Source organism: Anabas testudineus, chromosome 9 (genome assembly GCF_900324465.2).
Source record: "Anabas testudineus chromosome 9, fAnaTes1.2, whole genome shotgun sequence".
Taxonomy (NCBI): domain Eukaryota; kingdom Metazoa; phylum Chordata; class Actinopteri; order Anabantiformes; family Anabantidae; genus Anabas; species Anabas testudineus.
This window is the reverse complement of record NC_046618.1, coordinates 11,097,681-11,109,759: the sequence shown is the minus strand read 5'-3', so window position 1 is coordinate 11,109,759 and position 12,079 is coordinate 11,097,681. Positions and strand designations below refer to the sequence as shown.

General features: G+C 39.0%; 1 protein-coding gene across 1 annotated transcript in view; it reads right to left on the bottom strand.

Moving 5' to 3' along the window:
• Window positions 1-12,079, bottom strand: part of si:ch211-130m23.3 (LisH and SSDP domain-containing protein) — a 48,963-nt gene that overhangs the window by 30,302 nt on the left and 6,582 nt on the right. The window lies entirely within an intron of this gene.

Genomic DNA, 12,079 nt, shown 5'->3' with positions numbered 1-12,079 from the left:
AGAGGAGGTGAGGTGATGGTCTACACAGGATATAAATTAAAAAAACAAAAATCACAATAACTTTGTGTGAACACCCTGTGAGAACAAAGTCTCACATGAAAGGCTGGAACTAATGTATGTTAGCCACCAATGGGGGAAAACACTCATAATTAGGGATTCATCAACTAATTGATTAACAGACAAACTGTTTCACTAAACTAAACATACACTCCATACTATATACAGAATAAGCACAACGTAGAACATTGGTGTCTCTATGTTTATTTGTGAGTACATGTGTATGATTGTCAGGCGTGAAAGATGGTTAAACCGGGACAGCAGCTGTCCTAGAACCCCTGCTGAAAGGTGCTACCAGCCTGCTATAGCCAATCCAGACTTCTCTTACATCAAGGTAAAAATAAACTCCCCAGACAGCCATGTCTGCTTGTCTGAAGATGATGGACTGCACACTTTTCTGCTCTGCACACAGGTACTGTCTCCTTACTCCCCCTCTTCCATTCCTTTCCTCCATTTCCATCTCTTTTCTTCATCACTTTCATACCCTGTCTCCCCTCTTTTTCCTCCTCTCTCTCTATCTTTGTGCCTCTTCCATCTTGCTTGTGCTGCTTTCCTCTTGATTTGTTTCTGGTAAGATACCATGGTTGTTTAACAATGAAAGGATAAAGGATCCTTCTCTAACTCTTTCCATATGCTCCTCTCTCCATGGTCCCCATAGCCTGGCAGTAATGTTTAACCAAAGAGATAGAGACAGAACGTTTCACAGGGACAAGGTTAACGGAACGATGAGAGGCTTGACAAAACTCTTGACACCCCGACAACTGAACATGAATAAAAGATGCGCCCAATTCTTTTTTCAAGGCACTGTACAGCTCTGAACATTTCTAGGAACAAACTTGTTCAGTCACTCTGTTCTGCATCATTTTTCTGTCAACCTGTCTAAATCCGTCACTCTCCCCTGTGAACCTCAGCGTCAGCCACAGCAGCATCAGTATAGAACTATTTATTAAACCTGAAAGATCTCATGTACCCACGAGGGATACATTCACAGAGATGATGATGAGTCCGACAGCTGCATGAATGAATTCATTGTGTCAGTGGGAATAAATAAAGAAATGAAAGCTTGTCCTCAGCATGCATTGGCCTGTGTCCAGTCAGCTACAGTATCTACTGCCACAAACAAACAACGCCTCGCTCAGTAGCTGCTTTGAGGCAAACTGAAAGGTTTGACCTACAATTGAATTCACACGAGAAGGTGTGACCTGTGGCCTGGATGCAGATAAAGGGTCAAAGAAAGTGAGAAAACCAAGGAGAGAAGGATGTAAGGGGCGAAGAAGGGTGACTCAATAAAAGGAATAGAAATTTTAGAGGGTATTAGAGGAATGTAGGCTACAGCAAGTTTTGGAGAAGAAATGAAAAGGGGAAAAGGGAAAAGACATTTAATTCCTACACTGCTCCTGGCCAAAAGCAAAACTCTGATGCTTGCAAAAATACACATAAATCAGGCTTAAGTCACTCCCCCATCTCTCTTATCTCTTTTTATTTAGCACACACCAACACTAGGCTGAGTTGAAAAGAGACTGATAGACAGCAAAGCAGCAGATGGAGACACTTTGTTAGCATTCAATATCTATTGAACTTTAACTCAAAATTACTAATTTCCTCAAACACAAGTGAATAGGCTTTGAAAACACTACCCCCCCCCACCCCCTCCTCCCTGCATGTTCAGTTGAGCCTCCCACTGTTTAAAAGCAACCAGCTATGTGCAGCTCAAGTGACTGACAGAGTCAAAATACTGGGCAGAGATAAGGTTGGAGGATTAGAGGATGGGGGGGCTGTTCAAGGTTAAGAATCCTCTAAATTTGACACATTAGAGTGAAAGCATTACAAAGACTCGGCTGTTATTAAATAAACTGTCACTTTAAATAATCTCTGCATTAGAATTTGAGGTAAAAGTGCTCAAAGTGAGGCAGCCAATGCATTTATAAAGGTTTCTGACTCCACATGAATCCATTACCATTAAAACTATTTTGGTGTTTGCCCTTGCTGTCGGACATGCACCAGAAAATTGAAGACATTTTTTATTTCCGACCTGTCTACCCTTGCAATTTGTGTTGTAAATAAGAACCACTTTACATTAATCAAAACTGCAACTAGGATGATTGAAGAGATCAGGTGCCTCCCACTAACCTTCCTCTACCTATGCGCTAAACTGTGTGTGTGTGTGTGTGTGGGTGTGCAAATGCATGTGTGTGTCGGGTGAGGTACTGGTGTTGAGTGGGTTCAAGTGGAGAAGGTAGGGCGGTGAGGGGGGGGTGTTAGAGATCCACACCTGACCCTTTTGTCCTTCAAATTTAAGTGGTTTTGTCTTCTGTGAGTCACATGTAATTAAATTCATATTTGGAGCTGACACCCACTCTGCTGCTCCTGTAAACCTGCACACGAGAAGACGAGACAGCCAGCGAGCTTGAACAGTCGAGAGAGCCTGATCTTAGCTTAATGAAGGCAGCAGGCAGAAACAGTGACCAGCTTCTGGGTTGCATTGTTACTGAGCCACACAGAGAGGAGAGCAGAGAAGGGAAAAGTATATTGGAGCTCAACCACAACCTATTTTTCCAGGATCAGCATTTGGGAGGGCCCAGTAGATCACTGCTAATCAATTTACTGCCATGGCGATCAAAGTCTGGCAAAGCTTCACATCACAACAGACAATGGCTTCAGTGATTGGATTTGCCTGTTATAGATTAGCTCCAGATTATTTCACCCTTGTTAAAGATTAAATGGAAAAGTGATTATACTTCTGATCTGAATCTGCATGTTAATTGACATATTTACAAGACTTGCTGCTGTGCTGACACAGTCTAACAACACGCATTTGATCAAGAAAATCACATTTTAAAAAATATATGTAAAAATAACTTTCTAAGGAAATTGTTGTCTGTAAACATGCCATTTCCATCAGTGATGCTCTTTAGCAGATGTAAAACAATTAAAAAGCAATGTTTATGCCAACATTATATTTGTTGTACTGTATATGTCCTTTAGTTACCATATCATTGAAAAGTGAAAAATCTGTCTAGCGCAAGTCACAATTTTTGTTTTTTAGTTGCAAATAATACACAGTTGAGCTATTAAGCCAGATATTTTTATCTAGGAGTAGATATCCTCTGTAAAATGCATACCGAAGCAAAATGTTACCGTATTTGTCTAAATTCAATTCAGTAGGTAGTGGTAAGAATTCATCTCTAAATCAGCAGTTAGATAGTGTAGTGGTAAGAGAAAGAAAATGTCTCATTCATTTTGGTATTCTGCATGTAATGATCACAGACTGTAAACTGTACTGTAATAATGAATTATCTTCAGCATGATGACACTGACATATTCTCATCTCATTAACAGTCCACATGGTGACTCTGTGATCAAACAGTAGCTCATTTACACGACCAGCCGACAAACTGACTGCAGCTCTGTCCTCTAGTGACCTTCTTAAGCCTGTTATTTTCCTTTCAGTGACATGTGTTGCCGTGACATTAGCTGCCAATCTATGACATATGAATATGTCATCAAACCAACATGGGTTTGGGTCAAAATGTCCCTCTAGTTGACAGGAAGGAGTATTGTTATCTAATACTGAGGCAAACGGATTATACAATGATGTCCTGTAAAGAATAATAGTGTAAGATAGATTTTCCTCGTATTCTGGATAAAACTTAAACAAGAAGGCAACTGTGGATCAGTTGGTATAGCAATTGTCTACGAACCCTAGGGTTCCCTCTCTCTCTACATTCCCACCATGGAGGAAAATTACAGAAAGAGAGAGTTTATTAAAAAAACAGAGAGTGATGGGGTGACAGGAGTGTAGCAGAGAGAGATGAAAGGTTCTGGTGAAGAGAGGAGACTGAAGAAGGGGGATTAGAGAAAGGCAGATCTGGAGGATAGAGGTGATGGGTGCTAGTGAATGAGCCCCAAGATGAATACCCGTGAGATCTGTAAACTTTCATATTCTAATGTTGAGGATTCTCACTGAGCGGTGTCTCAGTTAGCCAAGCACCCTGCTGTGACCTCCTTCTGCAAATTAACACAAAACCCTGCAATGGAAACAGCCAGGCTAAACTAGACTGGATTTTTACCATTCTCTAAGAGAAAAAGCAAATGACTACAAGCTGTGCTGAAAACATAATATACAGAAAGGATAGAATGAAAGAGAATAGGCACACTATGCCTGAATTTCATTATATTTTTATAAATGAATTTCAATGAGCTCTGTAAGAGGTAATAACAATAGAAAAGTAATCCTAGATTGAACTAAGTCACAGACAGGAAGCTGGAGTACTGTAATTATCTCCTGGATATGCTTACCTACTACAAAAGACCAAATTACTGTCTTAAATCGCTGCTGTGTGTTCACCGCAAAGACTAATGTTAGTAGAAGTGACACTGTGAAATATCTAGTGAGAGCTATAGCATCTTTGAAGTACTATGCTTTCAAGCGAATGGAACACTTTTGAGAATAATAAAGCAATAAGGAGAAAGTCACTCCTTCAACTTCTCCAGAGATGGAATAAAGGCAACATCTTGCAATAAATTGGACTTGAAGTTAACTGAAGTTTGGTAAAACACATAATGTTTAGTTAAATCACTATTTTCAGTGCTTTACCTTTATTTTGCAATGCTGTTAATTAAATATCCCATTGGGTGTCATTCAGTCAGTTTTGGTGAAGACACACTTATGCCTTATGGCTAATGCAGCTCGTCTGGAATATGTTGCTACGATTCTTCAGACATTTGTTTTCCATGTTACATAATTTTGCAAAGTATGTGACTGATGCAACATAGGCTGTGACAGCAGAAACCACAAGTACGAACACACTACACTGCACAAACACATCAAGTCATGCTTTAAATTTAGGTACAGCATATAGGTAACGGTTGCTTTCTATAGCCATTGGATTTTTAAGATCAATACAGAAATATACTATATTATATTTTATATATTTCATAGACATATATTTTGGTTAATTAATGACTCAACTCTAAATTGTCCATAGATGTAAATGTAAATGACTGTATGTCTTTATGCATCATCCCCTTAAAACTTTCTAAAAGAATGTGATTGAATCTCTATAATGCACAAATCAATTCATCACAATCTCTAAATTTATCAAACCTAGTTTAATACTTCTGTTTTACAATGTAGATGTCACTCATTGGAAGATACATACACCTGTGTATCAATATGTCTGCAATAAGCTTAAATCAGCAATTTACTTTTGAGCTCTATAGCTTTCAATTCAATGTGCTTTAAACAGTTTATTAAGATGATCCTGTTGTCCACTGCCATTATAGTAACCATATGATGAGTTTGAAACTCATGAGTTTCAGATCGTTTTGTTTATACCCTGATTAAAATGTCCTGAGATCACATGATGTAGCACAGACACCTGTCTCTAACTCACAAATAAGATCATTAACATTATAATCATCATTATGTCCACTAGAGCTAATCCAAAAGATCTCCAACTCTCACTGTCCATCTGCCCACTATCAAAGAACCACCAGTAGATGAGGAGAGCATCGGCACTCTGGGCTCCTGACAACTCTGGTGAGGATAGGATAGGACCCGCCATAAAAGAGAATGCAACGATCAAGCTGCTGCCCCTGCTGAGGACAGCCCTGTGTGTGACAGCCAAACACTTTCCCTGATTAATCAAGGCTAGCAGCGGGGCTTTATGTGCCATTAAGAGCCCTGCTAAATGACTTCACTTCATTCATTAAAGTGGAGCATCCTCTGCGGGTAGAGCGGCTCTGCTTGCCAGACAGACAGACAGAGAAATGAAAGCTCGGAGAGAGATGGTGATGTGGTAGAGATGAGGGTGGTAGGGGCACTGAGGCAAGATAAACAACGACAAATATAGACCCATTACAATGCTGAATAATTCATTTCATACACAGGGCTTCAGGAAAACAAGGGACGCAAGAAAAAAGTCCCCCACACAACCATGGGGATTATGGAGCCTTTACCCAATAAAGAACATCTTCAAACGAGATCTATTTATGAACACACCTTGTCTGGGATAGGTACAGCTACAGGATCATGGTCTAATCACTTTATATGGAAAATCAGGTTCCAGTGGACTAATCCCCGATGCATTTTCATTAGGCAGAAGTATAGTTTTAATGAAACTGTGCAGGAGAGTTGGACAGCTAGGTGCGAGTGGATTCATTGTTTGAAAGCGCTGTTGCATACAGTGGCTCCTTTGTTGGAGCTGCTATTTAAACTCATCTGCAAGCAGAACACTAGACACACATACACAACTGGGGCTAGGTAGAGGAAAAGTCAAACACACTTTTTTTAAGGAAAGAAAAAAAAGACAGAAATGAGAGAGATTATGGAATTTAAATGCCATGAAACACTGCTAGTGCAAAAGGAAGGACAACAATAGATCATTTACACGGTCAACAGAGAAATAAACATATAATGACGGAGCGAAAGATAAAAAGATAAAGATTACCAGCAACAAGAGCCTAGAGTGTAGAAAGGAAGAGAAAGAGCAAGGAGAGAGAAGGTGGTGGTGGAGGAGGCAGCAAGGAAAAGAGAGAAGCAGATAGACAGAGAGAAGGGAAACAGTGAATGATTAATGAAAGGAGCTGGGAAGCGCAACAAGGGGAGGTCAGGACGGCACAGAAGAGGAGTGATGGTGCAGGACAACATTATGAACATGCCTGCTGCTGTCACACACCTTTATCTTGGAGAATCTCTGAGAGAGCAGATATTAGGCTTCCACACGAGCCCCTTTAACACTAAATGTCTAAATGAATATGAAGATAGTTTTATAAAGCCAAAGCTAGTTGGTTGCGGTGCCTTTCAGATGTTGATGTTTTGTCTTTAACCGAGAGTGTTAGAGTGTGATTAGCTTCTGTCAGTGCATCACAAAAACCTGCCCGTGGATCAAGTTTATGTCATCATATAGAAGAAAACAGCTATTAACATTAAAATGGTTTATTGCATAAATTTGATAAAACTGTACAAAGACTTCCATCAGACTTATCCAACTTCTTGCCATATCTCAGTCAAATACATGCCTTCAATTAATCCCCAAACGGCAGTGTGCTGTGGCTCTATCACTGACTGCTCGCTGATGCATTTCTAATTGGCATTTTTGCTGATGGTCACAAGTTAAATCTATATTCTCCATTACCCTTCCACGGCGTCCCCTGGGGACTTTCTAATGGCTCCATCTAAAGGCAAAGCACTTGAATAGAGATATTCATATAAAGTATGTTCTCTCTGACGCTGACTGGTCTCTGTGTAGACCTCAGTCGCAGGTTTAGCGCACAGTTGAGAGTAGTGAGGAGGAGTGAAAAGTTCACTGCAGCTTTGAAGATTAACAAAACACGTGTCATAATCCTGCATGAAAACAGCCTGAGGAGAGACACTCGTAGTCAAATAAACTGTGTTTTATCTGCTCATGTTCCGTGTTTTGTCTCCACTGAGATGGTCTCACATGCTGCTTTGCTGAGCAAATGTTTGTCGTAGCCTTTATCCCTCTCACTTCCACAACACATAGTAAAGCCCTAAGTGGTGCTTTGGCTGGGCGACAGGCCTGAATGCTCCAGCACCGGCTTGGCAAAGAATGGTGTAGCTTGTGCTGGCTAAGAACAGTTGGGGTGAACTAAGGTGGCTGACTTCAGGACTCTGTGAGAAGTTGACCAGAAGAACTTATCAAATCTACAACATTATGCACGGTGCTGATAAGTTGTGCCACATCACTCGAGAGATAATGATGCTGACATGCAGCAAGTTCAAGTTTCTCATGCTTGCCGCATAATAAAAAGGTAGCGCTGTGCATGTGGCAAAGAGGAATTTGCCACAAAAAAGGTGAAATGTCACACTTCAAAGTCTAAGTCAAAAGAATGAAGCTCATATCCTGACGAAGAGGAAGAATGTGGCGTTCTTTGGTTCACCTCAGTGTAGACCTCATGTTTACCTTTCATAAACAGGGGATCACAGAATCCTCTCCTCCCCACCCCACCCTGGGGACAGTCTAAAACATGGTGGAAATAAATGCTTAAAAACAGGCGCTTGAAAGATAAATATTAAAACAATATAGAATATAATGTTTGAGTAAACTGGATGCACAAGAACAGCAATGCTCATTTTTTATTTATCTATATTAAAATACTGTATGTGGGTGTTTTTTTGCCAAATGCCCACCAAAAAAGCAACTTGTCAGTATCACATTGTTCCTTGTTTCTTGTTCACTAATGACTAATGTATGAGAGTTAAGAAAAACATAAGCTCAGTAGAAACCCAAGCCACTTGGTGAACAGGAAAAAGTCTGATAACAACCAGCTTATCAAGATTCTCAGACCAAGCCCAACGGTATTTGCAAACCTCCACCCTGTGTTGTAAGGACCTTATCTGCTTTGCATGGCTGCAAACTACGACAGCTCTGCAGCTGCAAGTTATTTTCAACATAAATTAATGTGCTAATTATTTCCTAGGCTTGAAAATATTTAATTTAATGCTTAGTCAATTATCAGAGTTATTTTACTTTTCTGTTTGTCAGTTTAACAAGTTAACAGCTCTACACTATGTGTTTTTAATCATGCCGCAAAATATATTACATATACATTCTGTCTTTTTATTGTTCTGACAAACATCAAGTGTACTTTTCTGTTATACTTCACAGTCCCGCTTTATGTCACTGAAATGACTAGAAGAATATTGATAAAGTCATCATTATGCTTGTGTTGTATCAGTGGCATGTTCAGGAGGTGGCATGTAACAGAGTATGCTGACTGACTTGTGGCAGCTCTGGCAGGATGCACTCCCTCACCCACATCGTGAAAACAGCAAATTTGTGCAGCAGCAATTAAGACTTGAACAGACAATACAATAAAAAGGAAGCGTCCCCCGCCTGGTACAGGCACAATCAGACAACGTGAAACAGTTCTTGTTCTGTCAGCAGTGCAGAGACTCTACTGTCTCACTGAGCAGACAACAATGCCTAGGGCTGAGATAACAGGAAATGCCAGCTTATCAGTGAGAGGGAGAAACAGAGAGCTGGTGAGAGAGCATGATGGGTAATCTCACTGTTTACCAACACTCTCTAAATGAGCAGAAATCCAGTTGTGTCCTTTATATAAAACATGTGTCATTTACACACTGAGCCAGTAAGATTTCTCTACAAGTGAAATTTGTTTGCAGAACATGTAAAGTGGATAAATCAAATAAAAGCAGAGGCAAATCCATCACTTTCTTAATTTGAGTTCCATTTCATTGGCTTTGGATTTGTTTAGATTGAGTCACCTCTCATGGGGAGTTTGTTTAATTTCACAGCTGAAAGAACACCAATGATTTTAAGGAGTATTTTCCTTGTTCAACTTTCTCTACAAGCTATTACAGTAAATCTTGAATGCAACATAGCCATAAAGCCCAGAATATTAAACTGCTGTTTACAGAGAGAACCAAGTTTGACAACACTTACTGATCATCTGAGGTTAATTACGATATTCTTTCAAAGTCTATTTTTACAGTTTCTCAAGAACACAGGAGTGTGGAGGATGGTGAGAGTGCAGGATTCACTCAACAACTGTAAATGTAACAAATAAAACCTCCCCAGCTGTGTGCTACACAGCATACCCAACAAACTACGCTAGTACAGTTTAGCTAAGGATATATATATATATATATATATATATATATACACACATACATATATACACACACACACACACACACACACATATATATATATATATATATATATAATATATATATTATATTATATACACACACACACACACACACACACACACACACACATATATATATATATATATATATATATTAAATACCCTGCATAATTCCCACATCCCAGAGCAGTGTCTTCAAAGTGAAATTCATTTTACTGTGATGTAAAAATCTAAATATTCTAGTGTGTCTGCTTGATAAATAGCTAACATTTAATTATTAAAATAGTTACTGACCAACTTGCTATTGTTTTGATATTGTTTCTGAATCAACACCTCCTCCTATCCTCCTATTTAAACAAATAAATGTATGAAAAAAATAAAAATAATGATGAAGTCAGTATTGTTTGTGAGAGAAGGCACAATGATTTGCAAATCAGTTGCTGGAGATTTGGGAGATGAATGTTGTCCCATTGTTGCCTGATATAAAATTCAAACTGCTCAACAGTGCTGGGACTATTCTCTGCTTTAAAACCTGAAAATATCTTTGAACACTGATGGTGTCTTTACACATGTGCAAGCTGCCATTACCATAGGCACTAATGCACCTCTATACCATCAGAGATACAGACTTTTAAACTGAGCACTGAGAAGAAGCAGGAACGTCCCTCTCCTTGTTAGAAGGAGTTTGGTTTCCAACAAGAATGTCAAATTTCAATTCAGCTGATCACGGACAAGTTATCCTCTTTGCCACAGACCATTTTAAACAAGCTTTGACCTACAGTAGAGAAGATGGCAGCGTTTCTGGATCATGTTCGTATATGGCTTCTTATTTGCATGATAAAGCTTTTTTAGCAGTCACAGGCATCAAATATAGCATTCAGTCTTTCAATGTAATAAAGTCTGGAGTTGCTTGATAATTTGTAGATGCAACTTTTCATAGATTAGTGAACCTCTGCCCATCTTTACTTCTACCAAATTATGTTACTGACCTACTGCCAATGAACCTACTAAGTTGCAAATGTCCAGCTCTTCCTTATTAGTACCATTTATTTTACCTCTGTCCCAACCTTTCTGAGATATGTTGCTGCCACAAACTTCAAAATCATCTTTTTCTTAAAATGGTACATTTCCTCACTTTAGACATTTAGTATGTTGATATGTTCTACTGTGAATAAAATTTGGGGAACAAGTTTTGCAAATAATTGCAATTAGTTTTTTTTAAATTGGGGTTGTATCACAAATTCTTTTATAAAGTTTTGGAACATTAGGTTCTTGAAATGGTTGTAGTTGTTAATAAGCTAATTAAGCTACTGTTAGCTCAAATACTCTATTTTCTGTCCACTGTAAAATTCTCATTTTAATATGAGAATCCTATAAAAGGGGTCTCAAATTTGCAGTTGGTGGTATGCATAACATCAGGTTAAAGTAAACAAATCTGGTAAAAAGTCATTATCCTCGGCAGCTAATGAGTCATGGAGAAGGTATGGAAATAACCAAATAGCATTGTTTTTGCCCCTCCTGTAATAAATATCACAGGAAATAATGTAAGATCAGACTGTTTTTATCTTCATTGATTGGACAATCAGTGTTCGGGGGAACAGAATTGCACGGAACAACCGTGCAATTCTACCGTGTATGGTGATTCGTACAGGTTTTCTTCAGTAGAATTAGTTGCAGGATCTGGAATGCAATGGCCTAGGACCATTTCTTCTCCCGCCAGGTCCATCATCCATCCAGCGGCACACTGTCATTGTTCGCTTAGCACAATGCAACATTCCACAATCAGCAGCAACTCTAACAAAACCAGAGGGAGATGGAGATGCCTGGGAGGACTTCATTGCTCTAATCTTATAGGATTAGAATTCCTTTCTATTGGGCTCTAATAGGGGTTCTATTCTTTGAACAACAAAGCTCCAAGATGAGATAAAAAAACTGATACAGATGAAGGCAATCTAGAGCAATTTGGGGAAGAATGTGAGACTATTAAGGCCTGCAAGAGGCACTGGAGGAAGAATAAATAAATGACTAACCATTCACGGAAATATATCTTGCTGCAACATGAAGTAAAGTTGCAAGCAGTAAATATATGCACTGAGGTATCTGTAAATGAATAAAACCATTTAAAAAGAATAGAAAAACATACTCAGAAAAGAAAATAAACATGTATCGTTTGTAAATTTTTCAACACTGGAGCCCACAGTTGCCCTGCTCTGACACTTATCTATCCCTTTTGCATCTCTGAGGATAAAATGGCATTAAGCAGACCTTAAAAAGTTAGGAACTCTATGTCAGCAATTTCAATGCTATGCAAGAAGATACATTACCTTGCATTCAGAAAAGAGAAGATGTCATTATGGACTTTATGAGGATCAGTGGACAGAGA